We start from the raw sequence: 11,874 nt of genomic DNA on the forward strand, positions 1-11,874 counted from the left end.
AGTGATGTTTCAGTAGGATTGTGGTATTGAAACAGTAGTCAGGGATGTTTTAGTATCATTTGGGTACTTGGAATTCAGTGCTTTGCAGTACTATTGGGATACTGAGACAGTACTCAGTGACGTTTTGGTACTGTTTGGATACGATAATAGTGCCTCAGATCTAATACTGAGACACTATTCAAGTTGTTTTGGGGATCATATCTCGATGTGTTTAGCTTCTTCCTTGGTTGGTGTAACAGCTTGTTTATCTTCTAGGTTAGATTCCTGTTCATGTACCTCTTTTAAGACTTCCATTTCATTCTCATGATCTTCACCAGAACCTTGCTCAGGTTTCAAAATGTTTTTATTGCAGGATTCTTCAATCACAGGTTCATCGTCACCTGCTGTTGTCTCTTCTGCTGGCGTCTCCTTAACTTCATCCCCTTCTTAGATGTCATCTCCAACCTGAGGTTCAGGCATGTCGTCAGTTTTTGCTTGTTGCTGTTTTTTGACATCAGCTTTGTCTTGTGGATCAGCTTCAAAGGCTTCTACGGCAGTCGTTTGGTCTTCAATTTTGAGACTTTCAATGTCACCTTCAGGCTCATCTGTCTCCCCAACTTCAACAACAGCATCTCTTTCCGTATTTGGAGTTTTTTCAATTTTCAATTGCTCAGGCTGGACTTTTTTATTGCTTCCTTTTCTCTGTGCATCTCCTCTGCATCGAGCCGATCGCCCAGATACTCCTCATCGGGCTCAGCTTTGGATGTATTTGTTGCAATGCTTTCGAGTGGGATGCTAGGCAGGCTGCTGCTGGAGTGAGTCTCCTCTCCATCCAGGAGTTGCCTGTACGAAAACACAGATGACAGCCATTAACGGGGGCAGTGGCAATGGCTGTGTGCACATAAGAGAACTGCAGACACGGCACTCATTGGGACACGGCACCCATGTGGACACGACACTCATGTGGACACGGCACCCATGTGGACACGGCACCCATGTGGACACGGCACTCATGTGGACACGGCACCCATGTGGACACGGCACCCATGTGGACACGGCACTCATGTGGACACGGCACCCATGTGGACACGACACTCATGTGGACACGGCACCCATGTGGACACGGCACCCATGTGGACACGGCACCCATGTGGACACGGCACTCATGTGGACACGGCACCCATGTGGACACGGCACTCATGGGGACACGGCACCCATGTGGACACGGCACCCATGTGGACACGGCACTCATGTGGACACGGCACTCATGTGGACACGGCACCCATGGGGACACGGCACCCATGTGGACACGGCACCCATGTGGACACGGCACCCATGGGGACACGGCACTCATGTGGACACGGCACCCATGTGGACACGGCAGCCGTGCAGACAGCTTGTTGTTGCTGTTGTTATTGATGGAGAGGTACGAACAGCGGTGTAGCTACCGAGTGTGCAGGTGGTGCAACTGCACCAGGGCCCATGGGCTTTGGTGGGGTCCAGATGCCGGACTGCGAAGAGGGGTAACATCAGAATTGTGGGCCCCATTTCCTTCCTTGCACTGGAGACCATGGCAACCTCACCATGCCCCTGGACATGCGCCAACCTGTAGGCGGTGATCTCGACGTTGAGCGCCATCTTGGCGTTGAGCAGGTCCCGGTACTCGCGCCGGCGGCACGCCACCTCCCACGTGGAGTGGCGCAACTCTCCCTGCAACTGCTCCATCACCTCCTGCGGGCGGTGCGGGAGACGTCGGTGCTATGTGAGCTCGGGAAGTCACATTAACATTATCTCGAGAAGGTGCTTTGTGCCAAGGAAGATGTTTTGAACAGTTACAGAAGACTTGTAGTGTTTCACAACAGATGTCTTAGTCTGAAAGAATTTCATTCAATGGAAAAGTGAATTTATTTGAAAAACAAGTTACATTTGTCAGCCCACGGACCTTCTAGTTTCAAACATTTCGGTAATATTTATTAAAAGAAGGCAACATTGGGATGGCGTTTTATATTCACATTGCACTTTGATATCCACGTAAAAATGATTATTTTTTTCAACTAAACTACAAAAGCATAATGGCGCCCGCTTGTATAGCCACCCATGCATTTACGGATAATTATATCTCAACACGTTTTCACATGGCTAAGCATAAGGACATCGTCATTTGTAATTGGTGAGAGTAGACGTACTGTTATCATCCTTTATTATTCATCAATCCCACGCTAGATCAGACGGTTGTTGTACCTGCAAGTTGCCCTTGTTGATCTGGTGGCTGTCCTCCTTCTCGCTCTGTTGCCTCTCGAGTGACTCTCTGCTTCTCAGCAGCACGTCCAGCTCTGTGCTTCGCATGCGTAGCTCGTGGCTGTACTTGGAGATCTCTTGCTTGGTCGCCCGCAGTGCCTCCTCATTCCGCTCCACTGCCTCCATAAACTCCTTGAACTTGGACTGAAAACGCTCCTCTGCCCCCTCAATGTGCCCTTTAACCTGAAACTTGTCGCGGATTTCACGCAGGGCTGCCGCGATATCGGCTCCATGGTCGACCTTCTCCACTCACGCTGAACAGGATTCGATCTGGGCCACGAGTTTGTCCACTTCCTCCTCGTGGTTCTTCTTGAAGAAAGTAATCTCTTTGCACACGGCCTGCATCCGCTTCTCATTATTCATGAGCACCAGAGACGTGGCCTCTGTGTTCTTGCGGAACATTCGAATGAGCTCATCTGCTTCATTGTGTAGACGAATTTCTTGACCATATTCCTCATTGAGCTTCTTGATGTCGTTGTTCAGGCGCTTTTGCTCCATCTGCATGGACATCTTTTCTCCACGAACGTGATCAATGAGCTCGTGGAGCTCTTTGATCTCCAGCTCGTGGACGTCGTTGACGCCACTGCGAGCGATGGCCGACCGCCTCCGTTTGAGCGCCGAGATCTCTTCATCCAGATCCGTGTTGCTGTGCTCAAGGCCTCGTACCGTGGCAATGTAGCCTGCGAAACGCTCATTGAGCTCCTGCAGGAGTTGCTTCTCGTTGGCTGGAGGTTGTGCAGAGTCTCCTGCGAGCGCGCTGAAGCGGCTGAGCCGGGAGGAGTCCACGTGGTCGAGGGCGGGCATGCCGCGGCCGTGCACGAGCCCGCCGTAGTAGTTGGAGCGCTGGGCCCCGAGTCTGGCCGACGAGTGCGATCGGACTCCGTCGGAGCTGGCGCCCCGGCGTGGCCCGCCGCTGTCTCCCGCGTAGCTCGTGGCGATGGCGCTGGATGGGGTGCTGCTGCTGCTGTTGCAGCCCGTTGCGGCCTCGGAGCTGCTGCTGCTGCTGTCTTCTTCCTCTGATCCTCTCGCCCCTTAAATACGCGGCTTGTGCCGAGCACTGCAGAACGTCACAGCTCGTGCCGGCACCACCTGGGTGCAGGCTGCGGCTCTGAAGGAGAAACAATTGCAGCCTCATGTCTTGGCTTCGCTGCCTGTCTGGCCCATTATTGCTGGACTCTGCAACTACCGTATTGATTTTCGTACATTGCAATTGTGTTTCCAATGTAAAATTAACAGCTTTAATGCAATGCCACTTTTGTATAACCAAATTATAACTTCAATCTTGATTTGAAGCTTATAACTTGTCATTTTTATAGATATGTGATATCATTTGAAGCGAAAGCACGTTGTCTATTGAACAAATTGGGAATACGTTTAGAAGCCACCATGGTGTGGTCAGTTTGTAGTACAGTGTGGGTGATCTATGACTGCTTAAGGCGGAGGAGCCTCAAGCAGTCCGGTAGCACCCACGGGTATTGGGTAGGAGGGGCTCCTCCTGCGGTATTGATCCAGCCACCACCACCACCACCACACTATCAACAATAACAACACAACGAAGTTCCCACTCCGGCTCAAACGTCACCTGGACGTCACCTGGACGTGTGAGTAACCCCCGCGGGCGCCATGCTGGCTGTGGGGAGTTGGCCAGCGGGCTTTGACGCTCCCCAGCTGCGGGTCGGGGCTGGGTGGCCGCATCGGCTACGGGCACAAAGAGCAGAGGCACAGGTAGGAGGAGGAAGATAGATCCGAGAGGAAGTGGGGATATTAAGGGCAAGACAAGGACCAGGATAGACCTTGGAAGGGTAGGACGTGACACCAATAAGGGAGACCTGAGAGACTTGTTGGGGAGCTGAAGTGGTTGAACAAATCGACGCCGTGGGGCTCGTGACGCGAGGCGGATTGACTCAGGGACGGCCCAGATTGGGCATTCTGCTCTGTCATACAATGTGCAGAAGGATCGTAAGCATCAGGCAGGACTAAGGATTGTCGTAATGGGATAGCCAAGTCTGTTGTCACACACACGCAGAGGCACTGACACACAGACCAACCACTGCCGTTCACCACCAAGTGGCTGTGACGTCCCCACGGCGCTCGTGGGGTGCGAGGTGCACTTTGAGGCCACCACGTGACGTGTCGAGGGCTCACTGCTTGCAGGAGGGCACGGGACAGATCCAGGTACCGTGGGTTGACTGACTGAGATGACTGGCAGATGCAGCAACTGTGACAACTATCTGCGTTTTAGCTGCCCAGCGCTACGTTCGTTGTTGTGCGCGTTGCTTCTCTGCCCTCCGTTGTTGCGAGAGGGCGACTGCTTTCAAATCCCCAGCAGCGGCCTTGATGTGTGTATGTATGTCTTTCGCACTGTACCGAGCCAACCGTGCTAATCCTCGACAGAAGTCAATTTTGACACTGCTGGTGCCAGTCATCGGCAAGTCCAATCAGCTCCCTAGTGGCGATATTTACACATCGCACCAGGTACTCATTTGAGGCTGAGTCGACCTAGACAAAGCCCAGGACTTGTTCAGATAATTGTCACACGCAGTTTACTGTTTGCTTTATGGGCGGTGCGGTGTCATGGTATCACTGTGCTGTGATCCCAGCTACGCGTGTTAAATTCCCGGCATCTGAACTTGGTTTGGGATTCTCCTAGGTCTACTCGGGGTTAAATGAGTGTCCAGTACAGCGAGTACACATTGGTACCCGATTGTGTGCCGTGCCAGCCTTAACTGGATGCTCGCTAAAGAGCAATTGCCGCTTTCTATTTCGGATGAATGAGCCAGGAACAGCTTCGAGCGAACTTTTGGGCGATGCGGCAAAGTGTTTGTGTGTTTGACTGTTTACAGTACCACCGTCTTCATAGAATTTGATTCACAGCCTTTTGTCAATCCACTGCTGGATGAAGGCATTCCCAGGTGGTGTCGGCCATGCGGGTCAAGCGGGTGACCCTACTTCACCCCGCTGGCCAGTGTGGGTTGTTGAGGCCGAGGCTTAGAACCGCTTCAGATGGAATCTGCTTATCCTCATACGCCACTTTTAATATTTTAATTCACGGCATGTTGAGATGTTCACATGTAAAGCACTTCGTGATGTGTTTAATGATGACGTGTCGCTCGCCACTGATGTTAGCCGTGGCCGAGACTCTCGCTCAGGTCGTTGGGTTCACAGCCGCAGTGCCCTGACCGCTGTGGCACCGCTCCACGCGCCGTCTGTCGCCCGGCGTTTCTGTCATCATGTTAGAGCAGCCTGACACGACGGATCCGAGCAATGCCCTGGCCCTGCGTTCCGCGGCGATGTTGGCATTGTGTTCAAGTGAGGACTGCACACACAAGTTTGCAACGGAGGCTCTAATCCAATTTGCACGGCATCGCTTGGCGGTGTGGACTAACACGGCCCAGCTGTTGTGGTGGAGGGACACCGCATGGCACCAGGGAGGAGGGAGAAGGAGTGAATTAGCGAGTGAATGAATGAGTGGCCACACAGAGTGCGTGCGTCATGCCACTCGCTCACACAAGGCTCACGCCGCGTTGCTGCGCTGCCTCCTTGGAACCTCACAACTCAGATCCCTGATCCTGCGGCCCTGATCCTGTAGCCCTGATCCTGATCCTGTAGCCCTGATCCTGTAGCCCTGATCCTGTAGCCCTGATCCTGTAGCCCTGATCCTGATCCTGTAGCCCTGATCCTGGAGCCCTGATCCTGGAGCCCTGATCCTGTAGCCCTGATTTTGTGGCCTCTCTCTGCTGCCGCTGTGTCCGTCAGCACCGCGTGTGCGCTCCCTGGTCGCCATCGCAGCGCCCAAGTCGTCGACACGCGCTTCCGTAGCTTCTGCAGGAGTTGGGGCGAGAGTTCGCTTTGGCGCTTGGGCTCAGCTTTGCTTCAGGGTTGGGGCTGTGCTCAGCTCTGTCTCGAACAGGAAAGGAACCAGTCCGTTGCTCGGAGCCGATGTACGAACATCGCCATGCCTGGTGCGCCCTCGCCCACGTACCGACAGCCACACAACATGACAACGCCCCCTCGGATTAAGGAGGTAAAATAAGTCGTTGATTTCAGCGCCGTGTGCAGTCGCATAGCACACTGCGCCGAACAAGAACAGCCATCAACAACGAGCCCCGTGTAGCCTGTGACAGACCGCTCGGGTACTCGCTGTTCGCGAGCAGCGCCGACGAAGGTCGTCACGGCACACGGGGGGGGAGGGGGGGGGCAGCGCCACGCCCGGCCGCCTTCGTCCCCTAGTGACGACGTTTATATATCGCACCATATACTCATTTGAGGCTGAGTCGACCTAGGGAAGGCCCAGGAATCGTTCAGATATTCGTCACCGATGTTGGCCGTGAGCGGGATTCGATCTTGGTTCGCCGGGTTCGTAGCGCAGGGCGCGAGCCGCGACACCGCCGCTGCCCCCCCCGGCCCCCCACGGCCCCCCACGGCCCCCCACGGCCCCCCACGGCCCCTCCGGCTCCCCCCGGCCCCCTCCGGCCCCCCACGGCGTGACGCCAAAACCTGCGGGGCGAGACGCGGCGAGGCCGCTGCCGCTGCTGCTGGTGCCGGCAAGGTCCTCAGTCGGGCCTGTGCCAGCGTGCACATGATTATCTCTGTGATCGCTCTGCCTTAATCTCCTCTCATTCAAAAACCAAACATATGCAACAGGTAATAGGAATTCATGCCTTAAAATAAATAAATATCCCTCTTCAAAGCCACTTTCCTCCAGAATAATCATTCCTGCGGTATGCATTGCCCTGCACAGACTTCTCGCTGTGCTCTCGTGGCGAAGACAACTGGGCGACTCGAGCCCTGACATTTACAGCTCTGCCCACAGGAATGCAGCCAACCGGAGTCTGATCATGGCGAGGGTCTCTGAGCCGCTCCTCTGGCAGCCTGAACGCTGCTGCTGCTGCAGCTGCAGCCTCCACGCTGCTGCAGCTGCAGCCTCCACACTGCTGCAGATGCAGCTCCGCTCGCTCGAGCGCCTGCTTCGTGGCTTGCTGGGGCGTCCCACGTCAGGTCGGCACTCAGCTGATGTTCATGCGGCTGATATGACACCATGACTCGAGGAATAGCATCGCTTCTGTATTCGAATTGCTTTAATTGAGGCCCTGGGGGGCCCACGCAGCCGTCATATTGTTAGACTCTGCAGAGAGAGAGATGTCCCCCGCCCCTCCACAGCGACAAGTTGGTGAATTGTCAGAATCACAGCGACGAGTTGGTGATTTGTCAGAATCAGAGCGACGAGTTGGTGATTTGTGAGAATCAGAGCGACGAGTTGGTGATTTGTGAGAATCAGAGCGACGAGTTGGTGATTTGTGAGAATCAGAGCTCACTCTGCACACTTACACTCCTCACTCACTCTGCACACTCACACTCCACACTCACACTCCACACTCACACTCACTCTGCACACTCACTCTGCACACTCACACTCCACACTCCACACTCACACTCCACACTCACTCTGCACACTCTACACTCACTCTGCACACTCATACTCCACACTCACACTCCACACTCACACTCCACACTCACTCTACACACTCCACACTCACACTCCACACTCACACTCACACTCCACACTCACACTCCACACTCACACTCACTCTGCACACTCCACACTCACTCTGCACACTCACACTCCACACTCACACTCCACATTGACTCCACACATTGACTTTGCGCGAGGCGTGGCCCAGTTAATCCTCTTAAGCGGTGGACATTCGCAGTATTTATCAAAATCTTCCTTTTTTAAGTGTCTCATACCGCGGTGTTAGTTTACAAACCGCATCGTTAATAACAAAATCAGAGTCCTTCATCGCAAAACGACGCGCGACAACGTGAGCGACGTCTCTCAGTGACCTCTCTCAGTGACCTCTGGGGGCAATGGTTCGACCGCCCCCCCCCCCTCCCAGCCTTGTTGTGAATTCCACCGCCGCTTCAGAGTCAACTCGTCTGGTGTGGCGAATCAGCTGGAGATCTCCCAGCCCGGATGAAATCGATGTTTTGTCTTTCTAGCGCTAGCGGCGCGTACACTCGCTCGCTCGAGCCGCTATTTGGCCAAACCCTTTGTACTCTCGCTCCCCGATGCGAGGGGGCGATTGGCTTATCCCACCCTTCCTCCGGGCGGAACCGTCCCGTAGGCAATGTCCATCGTGCTGCTGCTGCTGCCCGCAAGCAGCTGCATTGTTCTCGGCCTTGCGAAGGGAGGTTTCCATTCGTGGGGGCTGGCAGATTCAACGACGATGTTCACCCGCGGGTCCAGGAGCCGCCCTCGCTGTGCTGGGCCAGCGTCACTCGCGCCCCGGGTGGGGGGGGCGGGGGCTGCTCTGCGGACGGGGAGCGGCGGTGCCAGGCGCACGCTGCCCACGCGCGCGATGTCGACTTGCACTTTGCACAGCATCTGGGCAATTGGCTCGCCACCTGGCCGTGTTTAACCGGGACAGTCCTGGAGTTGTCGACTGTGTTATCCGGTGGCAAGAATCCATTCGTACCACGGTACCGGCACTGGTATATTGTCGGAAATCGAAGCGTTTCGAGAGACATCGGCTGACTGAGACGCGTGAACGAACTTGCTCTGTGGAAACCGTCCAGTGGCCCTCATCGCAACTCCTCAATCGCCTTTACAGCGCTCGGAGAATGAACGTCTCAAATCGCTCCACAAACGCGCGGGGCGTCCAAGCAGCCGCTTGCTTCTCAATGTCACCGCTCTGCACTTCACCGCTGGCACCAGCCAACGGCGCCTTCTCTGCGCTGACTGCTCCAGTGATGGGCACCGAGAGGTCGCTGCCGATGGGGGCGAGAGGGCTGCTGCTGTCCAGTGACCGGCAAGCAGAGGAGTCGCCCTCGGGAGAGAGGAGAGAGGGGGCCGATGGGGGGGGGGGACCTGGGGGGTAACCGGGTGAAGCGAGGCTTTTAAGGAAGAGTCTGAGCCAGGTCCGGCTTCAGCTCCTCTCGGATGGGGTGGGGGGGGCGTCACGGTGAGTGGCACCGCTCAGCAGGGGGTGGGAGCGAAGTCGCGTGGGGCCAGACGGACAGTGGGCGGCCCCGCAGGGCCCCGCAGGGCCCACAGCCCCGCAGGGCTGGGCGCTGCTGCCCGGAGGGCGAGGAGCCGACACAGATCACGAACGTTGCCGCCCAGTGTCTGGCAGCAGGCGCGTGTTTGCTGTTACTGCCTTTGAAGCGCCATGAGGGTGCAGACATAGGGGACCAGTCACTGAGGAGTTGCCACGCCGCACGCCGGGCGTGTGAAACTCGGTGCACGAGGAAACAACGAGAACTCTGGTACTCGAGTGAAATGAATGTGTAGACAGTACTGTACATTAATCACACAGGAGGTCGCGCGGGCTTCACACGCAGCAGATGTGGTCTCCATGTTACGTTACTGGACATCTGTAAAACAGAGTTTCATCTTTCATCGGATTACTCCAGTCTGAATAAAGATTCTGATGTTCACTCACATAGAGTCGTAGCCTTCCCCATCTCGGGAGACACCGACCCTGGATAGCAGTGGTGCCAATCTTGAGATTTGGTACATTTATATTTTATTGATATTCTCCAAAGAAAATATCTTGGGGTTTTTAACTATTGGAGGAAACTGGATAACACAGAGGAAACCCGTGCAGAACCAGGGGAGAGAGATCACACTTACTCCACCCTCTCACACACACACACACACTTTGCAGAACAAGAGGAAAACATACAAACTCCAGACAGAAAGGCGCCCGGGTTGGGAATCGAACTCAGGTGCTTCTTGCTGTGAAGTCGACGGTGTGACCACTGCGTCACCATCCTGCCGCCCACTCTGCCGTGGAAGTGGTGACGCGCGGTAGCTGAACAATCGAGAGCCATTGCTGGTGCGCAAGCCGCAGATGAGAATGTCATCGTCGTCCAGGCGATGCACGACGTGACATCACGACACATCACGGCGGCAGCAGCAGCAGCGCAGGATTGTGTAAAGGCATCCCGTGTTCCCGGGATGCCTTTACACAATCCTACTTTACACAATCCTACTTTACACAATCCTACTTTACACAATCCTACTTTACACAATCCTACTTTACACAATCCTAACGTGTCCCCTAAGTTCACGCTGATTCACGCGGCAAGCTAAGAGGGATTTCAACTAATATATCTGATGAAACTGACCAGCGGCTCATACAATTTTACGGTTTATAACACAGCTGTTGGCGAAACCATTGTGGCTGTGTACTCCAGGGGTCGGGCTGCTCCATGGAGCTGGCTGCTCCATGGTGGGATTTGAGTCAGGCCCCGCACCCACCTATGGACGGCCCTGACTGCAGTGGAGATCGGGGTGCGGGGTGAAGGGTGGCGGTTAGCACGCTGCGCTACAAACCCGGCGAACCGAGTTCGATTCCCTCTCACGGCCGCCAATACCAGTGACGATGATTTGAACCGCTCCTGGGCCTCCCCTAGATCGACTCAGCTTCAAGTGAGTATCTGGTGCGATGTGTTAACATCGCCATTCGGGAGACAAGGCGGTCGGGCGTGGTGCTGGACATCCATCTCCTTGTGTGCCGTGCCGGCCTTCAAATGATGCTCGCTAACCAGTACTTGTCCCGACAGTCTCTTAAGGCTATGCGGGGGCTCGTGAGAGTGCGGAAGATAAGGTAGATAAACACGAGTGACGTCACGGCTGGGAGATTGTAGTCAGCCTACTTGGTTTTCCAGGACAGCCTCAATGCGTCTCAAGGCGGTGTTAGGAGGGTCGTGCAAAGTCGTCGCAGTCGGAGGCGGCCGTGCTGCTGCTACTGCTGCTGCTGTGTGATCCACGTTGAGTAGTTTGCAGAGAATGTTTCAGCATTGGCATAATGTTGTGGCCAATACCAGTTGCATTGTATGGGTGGAAGAACCGGGGGACACGGAGGAAACCCATGCAGGACGAGGGGGGGGGGGGGTGACATACAAACTCCACACAGAGACGCGTCAGAGTCGGTGGTTCTAACCCAGGCGCTTCTTGGTGCGAGGCGCGAGTGTTGTGCCACCACTGCGCCACCACCAACCCAGCGGCCAGGTGTGGGTGGGGTGGGGTGGGGGGTGGGAGGCGCGGGGCCTCTCTCGGGGTCACCGAGCACCACGGCGGCGGGGACATTCCGCGTCGGGTGCCGGTAACGGTGAGGGATGGGGCGGAAGGCGGTGCAAGATGTTGACAGAGATGGGAGACCTCGCGTGCAACGCGGGACTGCTGCTGCTGCTCCTGCACTCTCTTGCTGCATTCTTCAGCGCTGCCTGTACCCTCCGCCCCGTATGTTTATTCCCGCGCGCTGCGGAGACCCTGGCACGGACACATTCCTCACTCCTCGTCGGCCCTCCGATTAGCACGGTTGGCTACGTATGGTGCGAAAAAAGTTCAACACACACATACCACCTCCACTACCACCACGCAGCCTGGGAATTGTTTGACACGCGTTTAGCACTGAGAAGTGGCACTGAACGAGAATCCACCCAGCCATCCCATCAGGTTTCACAATTCAAGAGGGCACCGTTTGATTCAAAGATGCGGCGTGTCCCGTTTATTCTCTCCAGTTTGTTGTCTGATGTGTGTTGCCTTGTTTGTAATTTTAGTCCGTTTAACACGTCGGCTTTCGCGGAAGC

General features: G+C 55.3%; 1 pseudogene; it reads right to left on the reverse strand.

Annotated features, from left to right (window-relative positions):
- Nucleotides 1-641: 641 nt before the first annotated feature.
- Nucleotides 642-6,061, reverse strand: LOC133342488 (neurofilament medium polypeptide-like; annotated as a pseudogene).
- Between the last annotated feature and the right edge of the window lie 5,813 nt (nucleotides 6,062-11,874).

The sequence above is a fragment of the Lethenteron reissneri genome, chromosome 15 (genome assembly GCF_015708825.2).
Source record: "Lethenteron reissneri isolate LAM-NWPU_2019-01 chromosome 15, ASM1570882v1, whole genome shotgun sequence".
Classification (NCBI taxonomy): Eukaryota; Metazoa; Chordata; class Hyperoartia; order Petromyzontiformes; family Petromyzontidae; genus Lethenteron; species Lethenteron reissneri.